The sequence below is a fragment of the Mesocricetus auratus genome, unplaced genomic scaffold (assembly GCF_017639785.1).
Source record: "Mesocricetus auratus isolate SY011 unplaced genomic scaffold, BCM_Maur_2.0 Super-Scaffold_100033, whole genome shotgun sequence".
Lineage (NCBI taxonomy): Eukaryota > Metazoa > Chordata > Mammalia > Rodentia > Cricetidae > Mesocricetus > Mesocricetus auratus.
The window spans coordinates 9,370,816-9,390,061 of NW_024429213.1; the positions used below are offsets into that span (position 1 = coordinate 9,370,816).

General features: G+C 53.6%; 1 protein-coding gene across 2 annotated transcripts in view; it reads left to right on the forward strand.

Annotated features, from left to right (window-relative positions):
* The window catches only part of Bcor (BCL6 corepressor), a 123,161-nt gene that overhangs the window by 17,251 nt on the left and 86,664 nt on the right, over positions 1 to 19,246 (forward strand). The window contains exon 1 of one of the 2 annotated variants that reach the window (XM_013120877.3): positions 14,890 to 15,063. The exons of the other annotated variant lie outside the window; for it this stretch is intronic. The gene's annotated coding sequence lies outside the window, so the exon portion shown is untranslated. Of the gene's footprint in view, positions 1 to 14,889; positions 15,064 to 19,246 lie in introns of those variants that run through there. 2 annotated transcript variants of the gene reach the window in all.

Genomic DNA, 19,246 nt, shown 5'->3' on the forward strand with positions numbered 1-19,246 from the left:
ACTTCGAGGCCAGCCTGGTCTACAGAGCGAGTTCCAGGACAGGCTCCAAAACAATACAGAGAAACCCTGTCTCGAAAAACAAAAAACAGCAACAACAAAAAAATATTTTCAAGGATGGCATATTTACTTAAAGCTTATGAAGCCAAATTGTAAGTTAAAGTTGGGCACAAAAAAGTAGGCCCTTGTGGGTATCCCCTTATGGTTTACTTGCTGTGAAGTATCATGATGTCCCTAAATAAGGTGGATGTGGCCTTTTCTGAGTGTAATACATGTCAGCTTCATCTGTTGATGTCTTAAGGCGAGATTTTAGGTTTCCATACTTCTCCCTGCCCTTATTATAATGTGAGGTCTCAATCTTACTGAATTTGTTCCCATATTTTATAATCACAATTGCATTTTGTAATCACACAGAGGAAATGCTGAGACAAAAGAATTGTGGTGATTACATTTTCTTTTTCAAGAAAGAGTCTCACTCTATATCTCTGACTTTAGTCCTGGAACTAACCATGTAGACCAAGCTGGCCTCAAGCTCACAGAGATCTGCCTGCCTCTGCCTCCTGAGTGCTGGGATTTTTTGTTGTTGTTGTTGTTTTTTTTTTTGTTTTTTGAGACAGGATTTCTCTGTAGCTTTGGAGGGATTAAAGGCGTGCGCCACCAACGCCCAGCGAGTGCTGGGATTTTAAAGGCACCATTTTGCCCTACTTGTCTTTATGTATGTATTTAGAGATTTGGTGCTGGAGAGGTAGCTTAGTGGTTAAGAGCACTGGCTATTCTTCTAGAGGGCCCAAATTTGATTCTCAGCACCCACATGGTTTCTCAGATACCCACATAGGTAACTCTAGTTCTGGGAGATTCAATGCCCAATTCTGGCTGGTACACAGACATGCATGCCCTTAAAACACCTGTACACATAAGAAACATTTTAAAATATTTATCTTGTGTGTGTGTGTGTGGGTTCAAGTGCCCACAGAGTGCCCACAGAGGCCAGAACCTCACTATGACTGTGAGACTCCTGTTACTAGGAGAACCTTAAGTTAGAGTTGAGTTGGCCAAAAAACAAGTTCTGGGAACCCACCTCCAGTGCTCTATAAGAGCAGCGACTGCTCTTAACTGCTGGATTACCTACCTAGCTAGTCCCATCTTGTGAGATCACATTCCCACCCCTACCTCGACCCTGGTGGAATTAATTTTTGCATCTTTGTCTTGCTGTGTAGCACTCATTTTATAGACGAGACTGACCTTAAACTTGCCAAGAACCCCCTCCCCCATTCATCCTGTCATTTGCTGAGACTCACAGACTTGGGCCACTGAGCCCTGTGTTAGCTTGTAATGAAAATGCGATGGGCTATTTTACTGATTTCTAATGGTGTTTTGGTTGAAACCTGCTTCTTTAGCACACACTCAATGTTAGGGGCTAGGCAAATGAATCCCGAGTTTCTCATTCTTTGTGTTCCGCTTACTCGAAATGAACTTTCATCCTTCTTCCTAAACAGCAGCCCTTCAGCCGGGCGTTGGTAGCACACGCCTTTAATCCCTTCATTCGGGAGGCAGAGGCAGGTGGAACTCTGTGAGTTCGAGGCCAGCCTGGTCTACAAAGTGAATTCCAGGACAGCCTCCAAAGCGACAGAGAAACCCTGTCTCGAAAAACCAAAAACAAAAAAACAAAAAACAAAACAAAACAAAACAAAAAACCAAACAGCAGCCCTTCAGAAATAATTGCTGTTATTTCATGGAACTTTAGAACTATCCTCTGTCACTAAGTTTTAATTAATTAGTTAATTAATTAATTTTTGGGTTTTCCAGACAATTTCTCTGTGTCTAGCTCAGGCTGTCCTGGGACTTGCTTTGTAGACCAGATTGGCCTGTATACACAAATCTGCCTGCCTCTGCCTCTGCCTCCTGATGGCTGGGATTAAAGGCGAGTCCCACCATACCCAGCTCACTGTTAGTAAATTTTTATCCTCCTTTCCCAGCACTGATGCACACTTGTAGAAATGTAGGCGATTTAAAAAATAATTTAATGGCTCCTTCCCTCAGACCTTTGATTGATTTCACAGGCCTTTTATTTGTGTCTAGACATTTGCAATTCTGCCTTTCTGCTAAGATTGTAAATTACTAGAAGACCTAAGGTGTCTTTTAAAAAACTCACCTTTGCATTTCTGCGTTCCCCTGAGTCCTTACCAAGTTTTCCTTCAATACATTTTACACCTTAAAAAAATGGACACATAACGTTACACCCCTTTCCAATCAAGGGCCCTTGTAAACCGTGGTAACTTTCAAATCCTCTTTACTGAGAGCCAGCCTTGGAAAGCCCTTGAATGCCGTGGACTGTACCTCACATCCCCCCCTCCTTCGCAGCTGTCTTGGCAGATTGCAGTTGGGGACAGAAGCCCAAGTTCCGGGGTTCACAAACCGAGTACTGTGCGCCCAGAGTTGCTAACATACCGGCCACCTCGACAACAAGAGGCGGTTGGTTAGTTGGAATTACAACCCTCACTGGCGAGAGGGAAGTTCATAAGCCGCGGCTTCAGTGAGGGTCGCTGCTCTCCTGTCGCCTGTGGGTCCACGTGGCACACAGTGGGGAGAGGGCTCCAGAGGGGACACAGGCGGCACGCTTCGCAGCCCAGCTTCGCAGCCCACGGCAGCTTGGAGACCGCCGTGAGGTTCCTTTCGCCAGGCCTGTGGCTCTACTGAGCCACCGCCGGGGGCAGCGCGGCCCGCGCCTCCCGGTCAAGATGGCGGCGGGCGCTCAGCCACGCGGGCCACTGGCGCCCCGCAAAAGGTGGCTGCAGCCCCCCAGCTCGGTGCCGCCCCGAGCACTGGCCTCGGACGGAAAGCCGCACTTCCTCTGGCGGGAGCGACCCGGGGCTCAGTTCCTCAGATAGCCCCCCCTGCTCAACGTCATGCCAGAACACTTTCTCACACCCTCACTATGACTGTGAGACTCCTGGTATTAGGAGGGCCAGACTCTTGGGACAGGCAGTGTGAGGCTGGATTCCAAGTTACGAGTGGTAGACAGAGGACCAGCTGGGACCACTGGGTGCCAGCTTCACACTCAAGGCGTTTCCTCCAACTTCGGAGCACAATTCCACAATATTTGTAGCCACCATGGAGTACGACCCTTTATATGACGAAGAGCCCAGCGCTGCTGGAGTCACCAGAACTGTCTTGGAAAATACATAGTATTATTTAGTAAAAGCTACAGAATAAGTGCCCCCCCACATCGGTATGCGCGCTGTGTAAGCTGCCTTCCTCCTAGGACACTAAGAAACCTTAGGCCCAATTTACAAGAATTGGCATTGATGAATGCGGTGCATTCTGAGTGATCTCCCGCAGGGCTCAAGTTGAGAGGTCAGAAGCGCCCCCCACCCCCAACTAGCGAGGGGCTGATGCTGGTTGAATCTCCGTGGGAGGAACAGAAATACCCAGAAAAGCTTCCCAATTACCTTTTGCAAATTGTTGGCTGACACCTACCACCACAAGGTACTGTCTAAAGTTTGCTGTTGCCCATCAGCTTTGGAAGAGAGGCTGAAAGTGAAGTTTTGGGTTTTGTTTTGTTGAAGCGAAGTCGTTCTGCATAACATTTGCAATGGCTTGTTATTCTGAAGGAAAACACTTCCTCCACCCACCTCAGCAGCAGACACATCAGCTACTCTTTCCTTCTTCAGGAGTTCCCCTTTTAATTACCTCTCTCTAGCCCCAGTTTAGGCAGCCCCCAGCACTTTGTTCAAGTACAGCAATAAACCCTAGGCTAAAGCTAATCCTCTCTGCTCCTGACCTTCCCGCAGTGGGCCTGGAGTCAGGCTGGCCCTCAGGGTCTCCTGCTTGATTAGGATCAATGATGCTGCTAGTAGTATTCCAAGGGTGCTTTCTCCCTTCTGTGTACTTGACACTTCCCAGACGTCGTGTTTTGAAAACAATACATAAATAAGAATAATAAATAATAAAAATATAGATGAATAAATCATATGCAACAACAAAGTTCAAAACATGAACGAGTCCAGATACTGAGTTGGGTTCATCCTACTACTAGAACCAACTATCGGATTTTTTAAAAATTTACTTTTATTTTATGTGCTGCATTGGTATTTTGTATGCACGTATGTGTGAGAGGGTGTCAGATCCCCTGGAACTAGAATTATAGACAGTTGAGAGCTGCCGTGTGGGTGCTGGGAATTGAACCTAGGTCCTGTGGATGAGCAACCCGTGCTCTCAACCCCTGAGCCATCTCTCCAGGCCCCCAGGTTTTTTTATTTGATTTTTTTTTTGAGACAGTATCCATATAGTCCCAGCCTCAAACTCACACAGATCTGTTTACCTCTGCCTCCCCAGGGCTGAAATCAAAGCCCTGTTCCACCACGCTCAGCTCAACCATAGGCCTCCTAAAGCTTTAACAGAGTCAGCACATTACAGGTGACCTAGTACCTACCTAATGCCTCTCCAGGTGCCTGGGGCACCTCACCTGCACCACTACCCTAGTCCCTGTGCAGCCCAGCCCCTCCCTGGAAGCACTGTAACCTTAAACATCTAGACAGGCTGCCGGCCGAGCTGGTTTCGGTGCCGACTCTCTGGAGACAGCAGCCTGAAGCAGCAGGCCCCATCTGCGGCGCAGCTGAACGAGTTAAGCCGCCCCAGGCATGAGTGGGTCCGGGGTGGGGCCTGGACCTCGGAGAACCGGCGGGAACCCTGAGCAAGCCCAGCCTTAAGGGTCCCTAGTTACAGCATGTGAATCCTTTTTCCACAAGTCCTGCTTGAGAGTCCCAGAAGACCCATGCCTTGGTGGTGCCCCCCTAAGCCCGACCTAGAGCGAAGCAGCGACAGGAGGTCAAGGGCCTCCTGGATGGTGACGGGACTTTTGTACCTAGCAAACGTCTAAGACCTGAAACATTTCGAACCTTTGGTTCCAGGGCAGAGAGGGGGCCGCGATGCAGGCAGACAAGGGGGGGGGGCGGCTCCGTTTCCCCGTGTAACCTCTAGGTGAGCTAGGGTTACTCCAGACTTCCCAGACAGCGCGCTCCCCAGCCAGTGCCAGAACCCAGGACCTCAGGCACTACTGCTGGCTCAACCCCACCCGACCCTGCCTGGGCCTCACAAAGGCCGTGTGGGGCCAGGGCAGACCAGAAGCTGCCACCACTCCCAGATCTTTAATTACGCTCTGAGACCCTACCCTTCCCCCATCCATCGCCGGCTTCCAGCCCTTTAATCAATTTCACGATATTAAATATTAATTTCCCGCCAGCCATGCTTTCTCGAAGGAGGGGGAGGGGACAGGCAGGGCAAAGCCAAGAAAAGGATGGCTTTGCTGGGTGTGACCAGGGTAACTGGGTGTGGAGGACATGCAGGCTAAGTGACCGTGCCCGGAACTCTTGGAGCCACCGTGTTTGCACTCTGCTGCTGGGGAACTTGGGGAGTTATGAACACCAAGGTGCTTGTGTCCAGGAGGGGCAGCGAGGTGCGCAGAGTTAGGGTGTGCTGGGTGACCGCCTCCTGCTCTGCGGCCCCCTCCCCACCTCCAGCCGCGAGTCAGGCTCACACGGGCCTGCGGAGCGCTGCGATGATGGATCGCGCCTGGCGGGGGTGATTTGGTGTTGATCGCACATTATCACTGGCAGGTTGGACTGGTTGCTGATGGACGACTTCTAGCGGCGGCAGCAGCAGCGTCTTCAGACACCGCGCGGGGATTCGCTGGCTTTACGAGGGTCTTTCCCCCTACCACCCTCTTCACCACCTACGCACTTAGGGAGAGACTAAGAGAGAGGGAGAGAGAGAGTGGGTCTCCCTGTCCCTAAGGCCACCCACCTCGGTCCAGGACCGGGTGTGGGCCGCAGGCCGGGAGAGGAGAGGAACCAAGACGTCTCTCCCACTTCCTCCCATTTCTCTTTCCCTTACAGCCTGCCCACCTTCCGCTTCCCCATCGGAACACGAAGGGCCTAGGTCACTTGGCTGGTTATTTCCTAGCTGCCCAGCCCAGTCCGAGGGCGTGCAGGCTGTCTCTCCCCGCGGCCCACGACCCTCTTAGGGCTCCCAGCAGCGGCGGCGCTGGGGTGAGCCCCTCCTTGCTTCGTCTTCTAAAGTGCCTGCAGATACAAAAGCGGTTTCGTAATGCCTTCCGTCTGCGAGAGCCGGAGGACCTTGGCTGACCTTTCGGAAACTGATTGCAACTGCCTGTTAACAGCCCGTACTGACCGCACTGAGCGGAGCGGAGGACAATCATTTAAGTGACAGACGGCGAGGTGGCCCGGGCTCAGTCGAGCGGCCTGGTTAAGTCCGCCCCTCCCCCCCAAGCTACTCCCCCAGCCCGGGGTGCACTGCGGGCCGTGGCCGGCGCTCTGGCGAGCAGGGAGGGCTCACTGTGCGCGCGTGTGAGTGTGTGTCTGCGATTATGGGGCCGAAGGGTTAACCCTTTGCGGGGCGGACGGGCCCCTTTGAAGCCGAGCGCTGCAGGCTTAATCTGCCATTTGCAAAAGAGGAATAAAGGGGCCGTCTTGCCCGACTTTTTTCTATTGGGTAAACTGTACCCTTTTAGCGTGACCCGGTCACTGTCCCTGACGCTGCCAAGGAAAGATCTCGACCCTCGGATCTTCTGCTACGGCGCTATGTAACCTCCCTGTGCTTTCCTCCTTTCCCTCACAGAAACAAGGAACAGCACGGGGACAGCGCTAGGCGTCCAAAGGCTCCGAGGTTCGCGATGCAGCGGACGTGGGTGTTCCTGGTGTTTTCTGTTTTGGAAACTGGAAAAAGGGGAGGTGGGCTCACAGCGGGAAGGGCAGGTGGGGGAGGGGAGGCTGGTGACAGGGCACCTCGGGCTTCTCTCCCTCTTTCTCTCTCTCTGGAGAGATCGCCAGCTGCTCTCCAACAGGCAGCGCCCTGAAATCTATTTAAAGAGAGGGAAAGGGGAGGAGAACAAAGGGGGAGGAGGGGGGCGGCGAGCGGAGCCTGGGCGAGAGCGAGCAAGCAGGGAGGATCCGCCGCTCCGCGGGCACATCAAGCGCTCACATCTGTACACTCCGCGATCGATGGGGAGAATGGATAATATTTGTCAGCTGCAGACCTTTCTCTTCCCGGTTCCCAGGAAGGGGAGGGGGCGAAGGAGGGGGAAGGGTAGTCAGACCAGGCGGGAGAGGCCGCCTCAAGGACAGCGCGCTTCCCGCTGCAGCCACACGGAAACCCAGTGCCAAGAAAGCCGGAGGATTTTTCTCTTATTATCATTATTAATTATTTTTTATTATTCCACAGCAACCAGCGAACCCTCGGCCGCGCCCCTCCCCCGCTCTCCTGCCGCCTCTCTTTGTTGATTCTCAGCTGCGAGAGTGGCGGGCTCGAGCCACCACCGCCGCGGAGCAAGATCTGCTCTTGCGCCCTGGGTCGCAGCTGCGGCCCAGGAAGTCAGGGCTGCGTCCCCGCCCCCGCCCCCCGCGGCGCGGCAGATCCTGCGCACGCACGCACACACACACACACACACACACTCTCTCTCTCTCTCTCTCTCCCCTCTCTGTCTCTGTCTCTCCTTCTCTCTCTCTCTTTCTCTCTCTCCCCTGTCTCTCTCCTCTCTCTCTCCCCTCTCTCTGTCTCTCCTTCTCTCTCTCTCTCCCCTGTCTCTGTCTCTTCTCTCTCTCTCTCTCTCTCTCCTCCCCCCTCTCTCTGTCTCTGTCTCTCCTTCTCTCTCTTTCTCTCTCTCCCCTGTCTCTGTCTCTCCTCTCTCTCTCTCTCCCCCTCTCTCTGTCTCTGTCTCTCCTTCTCTCTTTCTCTCTCTCCCCTGTCTCTGTCTCTCCTCTCTCTATCTCTCTCTCCCCCTCTCTCTGTCTCTGTCTCTCCTTCTCTCTCTCTCTTTCTCTCTCTCCCCTGTCTCTCTCCTCTCTCTCCCCTCTCTCTGTCCCTCCTTCTCTCTCTCTCTCCCCTGTCTCTGTCTCTGTCTCCTCTCTCTCTCTCTCTCTCTCTCTCTCTCTCTCTCTCTCTCTCTCTCTCTCTCTCTCTCTCTCTCTCTCTCTCTCTCACACACACACACACACACACACACCCCTTGGTCAGTCAGCCACACGAGCCTAGCAGTACTTCGCTGCAGCTGAGTCCCCAAAGCCCAGGCAGGCTGTCTGCCTCGACCTGGAGCCCTCGGCCGCGCACGGGCCTCCACCACCCCCTTCCCAGCCGACGCACTCTGATGCTGCTCTCCTCACACATGGTCTTCATTTAGCACACTAGCGGCTTGCTTCCTCTCTGCTTCTCTCCTCGGGGCTTTTCGGAGCGAGGAGGGAGGTTTAGAGGAAGTTAGAAACCTTGTGAGCCCATGGGGAAGGGGGAAAACCCTCGTTCGTAGTCTGAGCTTCCGAGACGGAGGGGAGCGTCCCACGGGGAATGGGGCATAGTCTAGGTGCCCTCCCCTTTCTTAAATGTGGGGAAGATTAACTGAGAGGTGGCAGTCAGGGGAACGATGGCTAATTTGCTTTTATTCGTCCCTTTGCCTGTTTTTACCGACTAATATATCTAACGTGGTGGTACCCTCAGCTAGGCGGAGATGGGGTGGGAGCAGAAGGGACAAGCAGTCAACGTATGAGACCTAAGATATCTCAGACTGACTCAACCGTAATGGCTAGCCAGCTCACTGAACCTTTGCTTTCACACCAGGTTGAAATACTGAAGTGGGTGACCCACCAAGTGGCCTGGGCCCACTGTGTTGCGAATATGGGGGGAGTGCACTGTGCAGAGAGATTCGGGGGTTTATTTGTATACCCTCATCCTGCGCTACCAAGCCAGCCAGAGGTGGCGTGCCTTACTGCTCTGCGGTCATAGGCAGGGCAGGAAGCTGGCGCAGCCGTCAGCTGGGCAGGCAGTACTTGGCCTAGCCGGCTGCTCGCTGGAACTCGCGAAGTACCGTCACGCTGAGTTGAGTTCCCGAGACTCCATCCTGGTCACCCTGAGCTGCTTCCCTCCCACGTTGTCAGTTGGTCTCTCTCTGAAATCTCCCGGTCTCCTCCCGCCCTCGGTTTTTCCCTTCTTTGACCGATCTCGGGAACTTCGAAACGCAGTCAAGCGCCCTTTCCGAGATTCAAAAAAGAAGTTTTGTGTTTCTGGGGACAGCAGCCTAATGCTTCCCCTGTTTTCTGGAACAAAGCAAATATTCACCGGGGACGGGGACAGACTGACTCTCCCCTCCCAGCAGCACCTGGTGCCTCTGCAGGTTCAGAACATTCTCCAGGATCCAGGTGGCTGTGTGCGGTGTGGTGGGGTGGTGGGGGGCTTGCTTTCTTCCGTCTCTGCCACATAAAGCCTCTCCTGGGAGCCCTGGAGGACACTTGGTGTTTGGGTGAGGCTCTCACCCTGGGCTAGGAGGGCGCGCACGCGGCTGTTGGCAGTGCCTGCACCTGGAGCTCACTAACCCACACTTGACAGCGCCGGGCAACCTCGGGCTGCCAGACCCTCGGGCACTCCTCTCGAGGCTTCCGCAGCGATGAGGCCTCGGTGCGCCAGGAAAAGTGAGCGGTCGCTTCCAATCTTGTGTTTTTGCAGTCCACAGACCTTTTACCCCCAACAATAGCCGGGATCGGGTAGTCTATCAAAGGAGTTGGGAGGAGGAGTGAAGAGCTCACAAAGGGGACTCAAAGGGTTCCAATCACACAGCCACCACTCCCACCCCCCAGTGACTTCTCACACCCTGGTGTGCTCAGGACTTCACTCGCGACACAGACGTGCTTCTCCCTCTGGACAGCGCTCGGCAGCCCTACCTGTCTTTGCCACCCTACACGGTAGACTTCTCACCCCTAGCCAGGAGGGAGGGCTACACTAGCTGTGGCCACGCGCGGCCCGGCCTTCTCGGCGGTGCAGCGCGGCCTCAGATCCCGCTGTAGCTCTTCCCTTCTCCCCGGCCTGTGGCCGGCCCCAGGCGCCTCCAGCGCGGCCTGAAACTTGATCCCGTGTCGGAAGGACAGTATGTAAACACCAGGCGCGCTCCGTGAGCTCACGGGAGGGGCCGTGCGAGGGCCGCCGGGGCAGCTCCGAGGCCCCGCGCCCCCTCCTGCCTGCTCGCCCCGGGCACGATCGGCAGGGCCGCTGCCTCGCTCTCTGCCTTCCCTGTTGGCTCAGCTAATTGGAGCCGCCGCCACTGTGGCGGCCTCTTGTTGAATTTTCTAGATCGCAACCGTTCAGTCGTGGCTGCCTGCGGCTCCCTTCCCCCCTCCCACAGCTGTTATCTTGGCCAGCAACTTGTTGGCGATGGGGACAGTCCCTCCACTGACCCTGGCCTTATGCTCCGCATTCACCTCAGCAGTTCCCGAAGTAGTTTTTGTTTGGGGTGGGGGGGGCAGAGGGAGGGAGGGTGGGTGGATGGGTAGGGTAGGGTAGGGTAGGGGTAGGGTAGGTAGGTGTGTTAGAATCTTGCTAGAAGTGCGAGGGTGAGGATTCCCGCCAGGATTCGAGGCTCTTGGTGCTAAACCAGGGGGACCTCCTGGCAGAAAGTCTTTATTCTCACAGGCAGTGTACCAGGAAGTAATGGCAGTCCAGAGGGCCTCTAAGAACAACTCCACTGGCTTCGGTTGCTAATAGGAAAACATTACAAAAGGGTGGGGTGATAAAGGCAGGAAAATAATTCCCATTCTCCTACCTGATCCCCTGTATACCCTTGTCTACCCCACAATTTGAGACTTGGTATGCAAGTCCCTCCTGGCAGAGGCCGCCCACACTTTTGGGTCTAGGCCACCTAAATGCCACAAAGCTGCTTGAGTTGAAGTACCAGGCAGGTCTAAGGAAAAATATCACTCTGGGTTCTGGAGGTGCGATTTCCCCAAGCTGGGTCAGCTTCAAGCCTGTGGTACTCCCCTCCTCCCCACCTCCTCTGGCCAGCCATTGCATGCCGTAGCTACTACACATTTGTACTGGACACAAATGGTGTGTGCAGCCTGGATACTGTAGTGGCCTGTCAGAGGACCAGTTTGGTCTTGTGGCAGAGTGGAACTAGAACGCAGATTGATAGATTCAGGAAGGGATTGCTGATGTGGTACAACAGCTCTAGCCAACATACCTATAGAATCATTGCTGGTGGTTTTCACAGGCCTAGGGTCCAATGTTGGAAGAGGAGAAACTCCCAGCCAGGAAGTACATGCATATACACAGGCAAACTCCCAGCTGGGTGGGTGAGTGAACCACCATCAGGGAATGTTCCATAGCCAGAGAGCAGCTGCTTTTCCTGTTTCGGCTCTGAGAAGGGTGTCTGTTCCCACCCCAGCTTTGATGGGTCTCTGACAACTGTTAGGGAACAAAGACTGGAGGCCATAGGCTTCTTAACTGCCACTTTCAACACCTCTTTGGTCTTCACTTCTGACTTTTACCCAGATGCCTATTATGAGGTTTTCCTGAGGAATCTTTCCTAGATTTCTCACTCGCTCCATATTGGCTTAAACTATGATGAAAAGGAAATTCACAGAGTTGATATCATTAACTTGATGTGTAGGATGGTTCTTCAGTAGGTCAAGTTCAGTTAGTGTTTTGTTTTTGTTCCTATCTAAAGTCTCCAGATCCTTCCAATCATTGTATTGTCAAGTTCTCTTCCATGTCCATAGCTGCGGGGGGGTCCTGAAAAATGTTTATTTTCATTCACCTCTACCTAATCAGTCTGTGAATGCTTAGTTCTGTTTTTAGGATAAAGCATACTTCTATGTTTTGATAAGGAAGAGAATAATTGGTGTTCCTTCCCAGGCCTGAAAAGATGATTATGAGTCCCAGGAGCTTGCTGTCTCCTGTCTGTTTAACAGATGGCCTTGATTGTGGCTCTGGAGCACAAGCGCTTTCTTGTCCCCTTCCCTCTGTCATTCCCCTCAACTCCCCACCCACCAGTAGGCCTTGTGGTGGTACCTCAGAAGACCCTGCAACTTAGGCATTCATGTGCATGTGCATTGTTTTGTTTTAATCATACAAAGAATATCCTGAGCCATTGGAATTTCTGCTTCATCTCCCTGGAAGCTTCTGCCAAGAGCTCCCTGTGGGGCCTGTGGTGATGGATGTCTTGAGGCCCAGGAAAGGAGCCATCATGGTGGGAAAAGTTGAGAGCCTGCATTCAAGACTTAGACACGAACCAAAGGAAGGAAACAGCTCCATGCACCTGGCTGGCAGCCTGCATAGAAACAGTGCTCTGTACCTCTCCTACCCATCTGCAGCTAGTAAAGCCCACAGGCATACCATTTAGTTGGCTCTGCTTTGGCTCAACTTAGGAATGGTACCCTGAAACATATCGGGAAGCTGAGATGCAGCTACAACTCCTCACTTCCCTTCGTACCTGCCTTAGCTTGGCCGAACTTGCTGTTCTGTCTTTTTAGAGGAGCCGGTCCTAGTCTTGAAGTGGGTTGCACTGTGACACCTCCCCAGGGGTCCCTAGCTATTGATTTTTAATACCCATATTCAATATTATGTATTAAATATTGAATTCATGCATGAGAGGATGTGATGCAAATCACCAACCGCGCCTGTGACTTTAATAGTTGTTTTATTGCCGGAAACCACAGTTGGACTCAAGGCATCTTGCAGCCAAGGCTGGGGGGTGGGCAGGGATGGCAGACAGGGGGGAGGCTGATTTGAGTCCTCCTGCTGAAGGGATGGGGAGACACTTTCTAGTGTTTGCCCAAGGGTAGGAGGGTGGAGGCCCACTCAGTGTTTCAATGGAAAGAGCTTGGACAGAGGAAGAGGTGTGGAGCCCTGTCCTTCCTTCCTTCTGGGACTTCTCTAACTGGATGTCTGTTCCTGGCCGGTGGTCACCCTTCCCCTCTAAGCACTCACTCCAGACATGAACACAGGACTACCGAGCAGGAAAGTGAGCTTCAGCAGGAAACTGAGCCTACTCCACCAGCTGAACTCTGTCGTCTCAGAGAGGCTATCCGCTCTGTCCACTGGGTCTCTTAACCTCTGGGGCAGTTTTCCTCCTGTGCCACCATGGGTGGGTAATGCTGTCTGCTCTGACACCCTCCTAGCTGGATGGAATGCTGATGCAAAGGAAACAGATTTGGTCAACTGCTGTCCTCGGGTAGGCGGGCTGAGGGACCGGTACTGGCCATCCCTTTTTGCTTCCCCAATCCTTCATTCAGACTGTGACTCCTACATGCCTTCTTTCTTACACAGAAGCCCATTCCTCTTTAAAGGCCTTGTCCTCCACTCCTCAGTGGTTTCTGCTTGGCCACCCAGGTTCTATGACAGCCATCGACTACTCCACTGGGCTAGACCGTTTTGAGAGGACAGCCAGCAGCAGGGAGGCAGGGAGGGTCAGAACAACCATGTGTATTCCAGTGTGTGGGTTCAGGGAGTGTGTATACCTAAAGCCAACAGCATCGGGAAAGCACTTGTCTTCATTGGAGGGAGGAGAAGCCGTTTTGCATCCACTACCAGTGAGTGGTGGTAGCAGAGGCTGCTAGGCACCGATTGGCCCAGTGTGATGGCTGTGACAAGAGAGCCTTGTTACCTCCTACCCCAAGTCTTTACTTGAATTGCATTACACGGCTACTGGTCAAGGGAAGCCCAGCTTGGTTCCTAATTGATGAAAAATCAAAGCAGGTAGTGTGTCCTAATGGTACCGCCATAGGGAGCTCCAATGGCAGGCCGTGCTCCGTCTCTGAGAAAGAGCTAAACCACTTACTATTATTAACCTACTACCTTTGTCCCAAGTTCAGGGAAGGGTGGGCACGAGAGGGGCCTGGACCCATGAAGACCGCCCCAGGGACCCCTCCTCTGCTGGGAAGTCAAACTCACCTGACCTACCCGGGACCAACTCTAGCAGCAGGGCCCTCATGGAGTCAGGGTGCACGGTTGTCACCTAGGCACATGAATGGAGATGTGCCAGGCTGGGCCTGGCTGCGCACGCCTCTGCGCCGGGCTCGGGCGGCTGCTGCTGCCTGTGTTTCCGGGTCTGCGGCTGAGCCTTCCTGGCGTTCTCCTCTGGCTTTGTCTCACTGCCAGCTTCTCGCCTGTCCTCACCAGTCTCCTGGGCCCACGGGTCGCTCTCTGCTTCCCCGAGTGCGCCTTTACGCGCACGTATGGCTGGCTTCCCGATACCTGGCCTCCCTGTGTGTATCCACTTTAGAGGGTTCCCCAGTCTTTAGAAACTGTTTACAGGACTACGAGACAGGGACCCCGCGGAGGGCTAGGTTTGCTTCTTTCCAGCCCAGGCCGAAGCTGGCGAAGGGCTTTTATTAGACCTCCTAGGCAGAGTCGAAGGGGCACACCTCTGCGGCTGACCTTGCTGTATATGGACCTCTCCCAACACTCCGGAGACTGTTAGTCGCCGTGAAGAATTTGGGCACACTGTTCTGCTGCCTATCGGAAAGTTGGCGGGACGTGTGGGCTGGGGTCCGAATACCCAGAGTGCATGCGCACGTGCCAAATGCAAGGACCCGCTGTGGATCAGCGGGCTGGGAGTGGTGACTGGGCTGTAAGCCAGCGAACACCTGGGAACACCCTAGGCCTCAGGGCAGGTGACACCCTTCGGAGCCCCGACTCCCTTCTCCCCACACACCCCCCTTTCCTCGGCCCGCATGCGGTCGGCCTCTGCGGCGGAAACACGGTCCAACTCCTTGAAAGTAAACTTGCCGCGAGCTGCCAGGGCCGGGAGAGAGGGAGCGAACCGGCGGGGGTGTCTGCGTCGGGGAGGCTGGGAAGGCTAGTGTCAAGTTTCAGCCCCTAATGACAATCGATGGCGAGGTGCCAAGGCCCTGGGAACGGCTTGGGGGGAGCGGGAGTGGAGGAGGGAGGCGCGGGTTGAGTGAGAAGGACCACGCCGTAGGGCCCAGCCTGCGAACCCCGAGACGCTAGGCGCCCACAGGGGCTGAGTCAGGCGGCGGGGGCGGGGGCGGGGGCGGGGGCGGCGGGCGGGGAGGGGCGCTGGAGGAGCCGCGGGAGCCGAGCGGAGCGGAGCGCAGGCATCTTCCGCAATCCATTCATGCACTGAAGCGCGTGCAGAGCTGCTGCTCGCTGCCATTGTTACTCGCGGGCGGTGTGGGAGCTGAGCCTCCACTCTGGCGAGAGATAAATGGCCTCTGACAGCCCCTCCTCGCCAAGAGAGCTCCTCGGATTTCACCGCGCGGCGGCTCTCAGGTCTGTGCCTTGCTCGCTTCCCGGTGAGAACCTCTAAATCAGCCTCCCCGCCTTCCTTTCTCCCGGACTCTGTCCCCCGCCCTCTCCGGCCGGGCCAGGGCCCCCGGGGGGCCTGCGCACAGGTTCGGATCGCTTCTCTAGCCTGGGGTTACGAAGTGGGAACCTCGAGGGGATCGGGGGCCGCGGGTGGGGAGAAGCAGCTAGCGCCCCCCACCCGGCCTCCGTTCCCCCGCCTGAGCGCCCCGCCTCCGCGCCCACAAGATGGATCAGGCTACCGTGCGGAGAGCGGGCTGTAAATATTTTAAAAGTCTCTCGCGCGCCGGCGGTAATGGCTTTCGCAGTTGGAATGTGTGCAGGGAAAGAGGAAGGGCGACGTTTGTGCTGTGTTGTGGGTTGGGGGAATTGTTCCTATACCCTCTCCTTAGGTTCTGGGTGGGCTGTACAGCCAGGATCCCCGGTTTCCCGCCCCGCCGCGTCCCGTGATAGCATCGAGTACACCAGTCTTTAGGGAACTTGTGTATATAGTAGGGCGACAAAAGGCCCAGTCGGGGTGACCCCAGAGCCACTCTTCTTCGAGGGAGGTCTCTCAAGGTCTTGGGCTGGGACTGTCCCGAAACCTCTGGTCTAGATCCACTTTCTCGCGGTTGACCCAGGGAGGGCGGGAAAGGCACAGATAAGAGCCCCCCCCCCCGAATTTGCGTGACCACTAAAGCTGGTGTTGGGGTTTCTGCAGCCGGAACGGGTCCCGTTTGTCTTTGGTCCTGTTCCCAACTCCTCTGTAAAGACTCGATTCACTCTAAAGGCGCCATCCGCTTCGTATTTGAATCTGAATCTGAAAGTAGCTTTGTGGCTACTTAGGTTCGAAACCTGGGAGGAGGGAGCGGGGAAAGGTCGGGACCCAGAGAGGTTAATGCCCAGGCTTGGTGGCAGTCACGTGTGGGCATGGAGGGACTCTGGCTTCCTTGGTTAGTGTAGGCTTGGAATCTTTAAGGCTGAGCCCAGACGGATAGGAGAAGGTGGGGGAGGGGAATTCAGCCTTCTCTGTAGGGAGAGACTTACTGGGCCCACCACAGGGTGTGGGTGTGTGTGTGGGTGTGAGTGTGAGGTGTTCGTCTTTGCCAGCAGCAGCTTCCTGACAGGGTAAGGGCGTCGAGTTGCATAGAGCTGGGGCAGGCCAGATACACCGGATTCTCGTGGAAGGTTCCAGGAGTGTGGGCCTAGGTTAGGGCTGTTCACTTGTACCCTCCACCTTGCTCGCCCCCCCTTCCGCCAAAGAATGGGTGCGGGAGGCTTTTTGGGGCGCGCCAGGACTGCTCTAGTCGTCCCAGTGCGTGGAGTTCCCGACACTGGCAGCTCCGCTTCCAAGGGCTTGTGGTGCGCCCTTCTCGCTTGTCTGTCTCGTGTGAGCCTCGTAAACCGCCCTGATTTATTACCCAGACTAAATGCTTAATTTGTGAATATGAAACAGATTAAAAAGGGCGGGGGGAGGGGGCTTGAGGTCGGCATATTTTAGCAATCAGACCAAAGCAGCCCGGCAGATGTTTCAAATTTGTCGACATTTTCAGGCTCATGTGGAAAGCCAGTCAGAATGGTCAAGAGCTCTTTTTTTCCTTCCTTCAACCTGAGAACTTGGCAGTGATCAAAAGGAGGTGATTAGTAGCTACACAAAAAAGACACCAGCAGTCAAGGAGTTAACAGAGGCTGAGCTCTTCACCTCCAGGATTGGGGTGGAGGGGATGGGGGCCTAGGGTCACAAAGGCAAGCTGATCACAAAGCCTGGAGGGGGCCTCGCTAAAAAGGCCCAAGTATTAGAAGCTAACTCTGAAGAACAAAGTCGAGGGTCCATTAAAAGTTAATTCAGTAAATAAACTTCAGTGGCGATAAAACAAATAAGAAAGATGGCAACTCCAACTTAAAATAACCAACAGATAATAGAAATAAATAGCTTTGATGTGGCCTAACCATGTGCTTTCCCTTTAGGTCCCCACAGTGAGCGGCCGAGACAGGCCTCTGTGGAGCACCCTCATTCTTTGAAAAGACCCCGTGTGTACAGGCAGTGCTTTTTGGCGTTTGTCATTTGGGAGCAACTTCACACATCAAAGGCGACCACGGTGTTCTTTTCAGCTCCCTGGTTTCAGCCGCCCAGTGAAGCAGATACAATTTCTATAAATTGGCCTTCTCCTCTGGGTTTTGATTGATCATCACCATATGAGATTATTGAAAGTCTAATGTCTTATTTCACTTTCTCCAAGGGGTGAGGAGGGGTACAGTTTATTGGAAGTCGGGCCACGTGAAGACTCCCGTGTTGTGCAATAGTCATTTCCATTAGCCTGGATTTACCCTGAAACTCCCATGCATTTCCTTCGGGTGCCTTGTTCCGCCTCCCCTCCCCCCTCCGGGTCTGTGTTTCTGTGACTGTTCACAGGTACAGTCCAAACTGGAGCCTTCCCATTGGGAAGGAGAAAATGGCTGTTGACTAAATGTAAAGAAACAAAAGATGCATTTTTAAGCATATTTATTCCGATGCCCCAAATGCCTTCTTCAGCCTTTGTTTCCCACTACAAACTTTCTTGTCCCCCTTTGCCTGGATACGATCTTTCATTTTATTAAAGTTGATTATGGCTCTTCTGTCTTGTCCTGCGCCAGACAAAGGCTTAGAGAAAGTCAAAGAACGTGTTAATTATATGTTTCTTGTAAACTGACTTTTCATTTCCCCCTAACACATTTAGCTGGCTTGGTGTTTAGTGTAACACTCAATTGCTGCAAATATGCTACTTAAAATGCTGTCTTTATTAAAACAAATAAATGAATTCAAAGACCTTTCTAATTTCAACTCGCGTGGGCTAGAAACAGAAGAGAAAAATGGAAGGAAAGAGCATAACGAGGGAAAGGTAGCAGGGACGCTAGGGAGAGAACACGCGCGCGCGCGCACACACACACACACACACACACACGCTTTCATACACCCCACACACTCACACACACAAGCGCACACACACACATGCTTTCATACACCCCCCCACACAAGCACACACACACACGCTTTCATACACCCCCCCCCACACACAAGCGCGCGCACACGCTTTCATACACCCCACACACTCACACAAGCACACACACACACACCATTCCTTCTGCCATCCCTCCCTGCAGCCATGTTAAACTGGTCCATACAATTGTCCCTGGCTGCGCCCTGCAGCTTGCCAGCCTGCCTGGATTTTCACTTGGTGCCTAAGGCGATCATTAGCTGAGAATGGACAGCCCACAGTCACTTACCAACCCGGGGTGTGTGGGGGGGGCAGCTGGCTACAGGCTCCAACAACAAGCCTGGGTTCCATTTGTTCAACCTGAGAGGGGTCCTTGGTTTTTGCCCCTGGGTGAGTTGGTACCTAATTAAACTCTACCCAGGGCAGCTTGCACTAAATATACGCAGGCTGAGAGGAAGCTGGGGGGGGGGGGCGGGGAAAGGCAGTCATTACTTAAGCAGGGAAAGTGACTTTTCTGAGAGTGGGAAGAAAGGGACCCCTCTGATCACTTTGTTTACTCTAAGCAGAGCTTCAGAGGCCCCATCAATGCCAACACTGAAATAAGGAGAAATGGGAATGAAGGGGAAAATCCAGAGACCACATGTCCCTAAACCAAGCCTGTGTCATCTGGAAGCAAGAGGGAGGTTTATCAGAGCTCTAGACAATGCTGGCTGCAGAAAAAAAAATGACCCAAGCGCCCTTGTGGCTTTGGAGTCATTGCTCATGTGCTACAGGCCTGTGTACTCAGGGGCTGAAACTGTATAAATGGCTGTGGAGACAGGAAGTAACAGAGGTGTCAAAGAACCCAAGGACTGAGTGTAAGGTGAAGGTACACTGAGCACGGAGAACAGGAGAATATTCAGCCATACCTGGACTCCACTAGGTAGCATCCAGATGATCGAGGCTCGGGGGAAAGAGACAGCCTGTTAACAAAGGTGGTGGTAGATCTAGAAAGGACTTGCTTGGGGCTTTGAGCCCTGGTTAATTTAGTGGAAGAAATTGATTCTGAGGGTGAAAACATTGGGTCAATGTGACAAAAAATAGGACTAGATCCCAAGTACCAAGCACATGTAAACAGAGTTAGAGGACTAAAGGAACTTCTGGTTGGAGAAAGGTGTTCTTCTTGGCCTAATATTTTAGCCAGTATTAAGCACTTG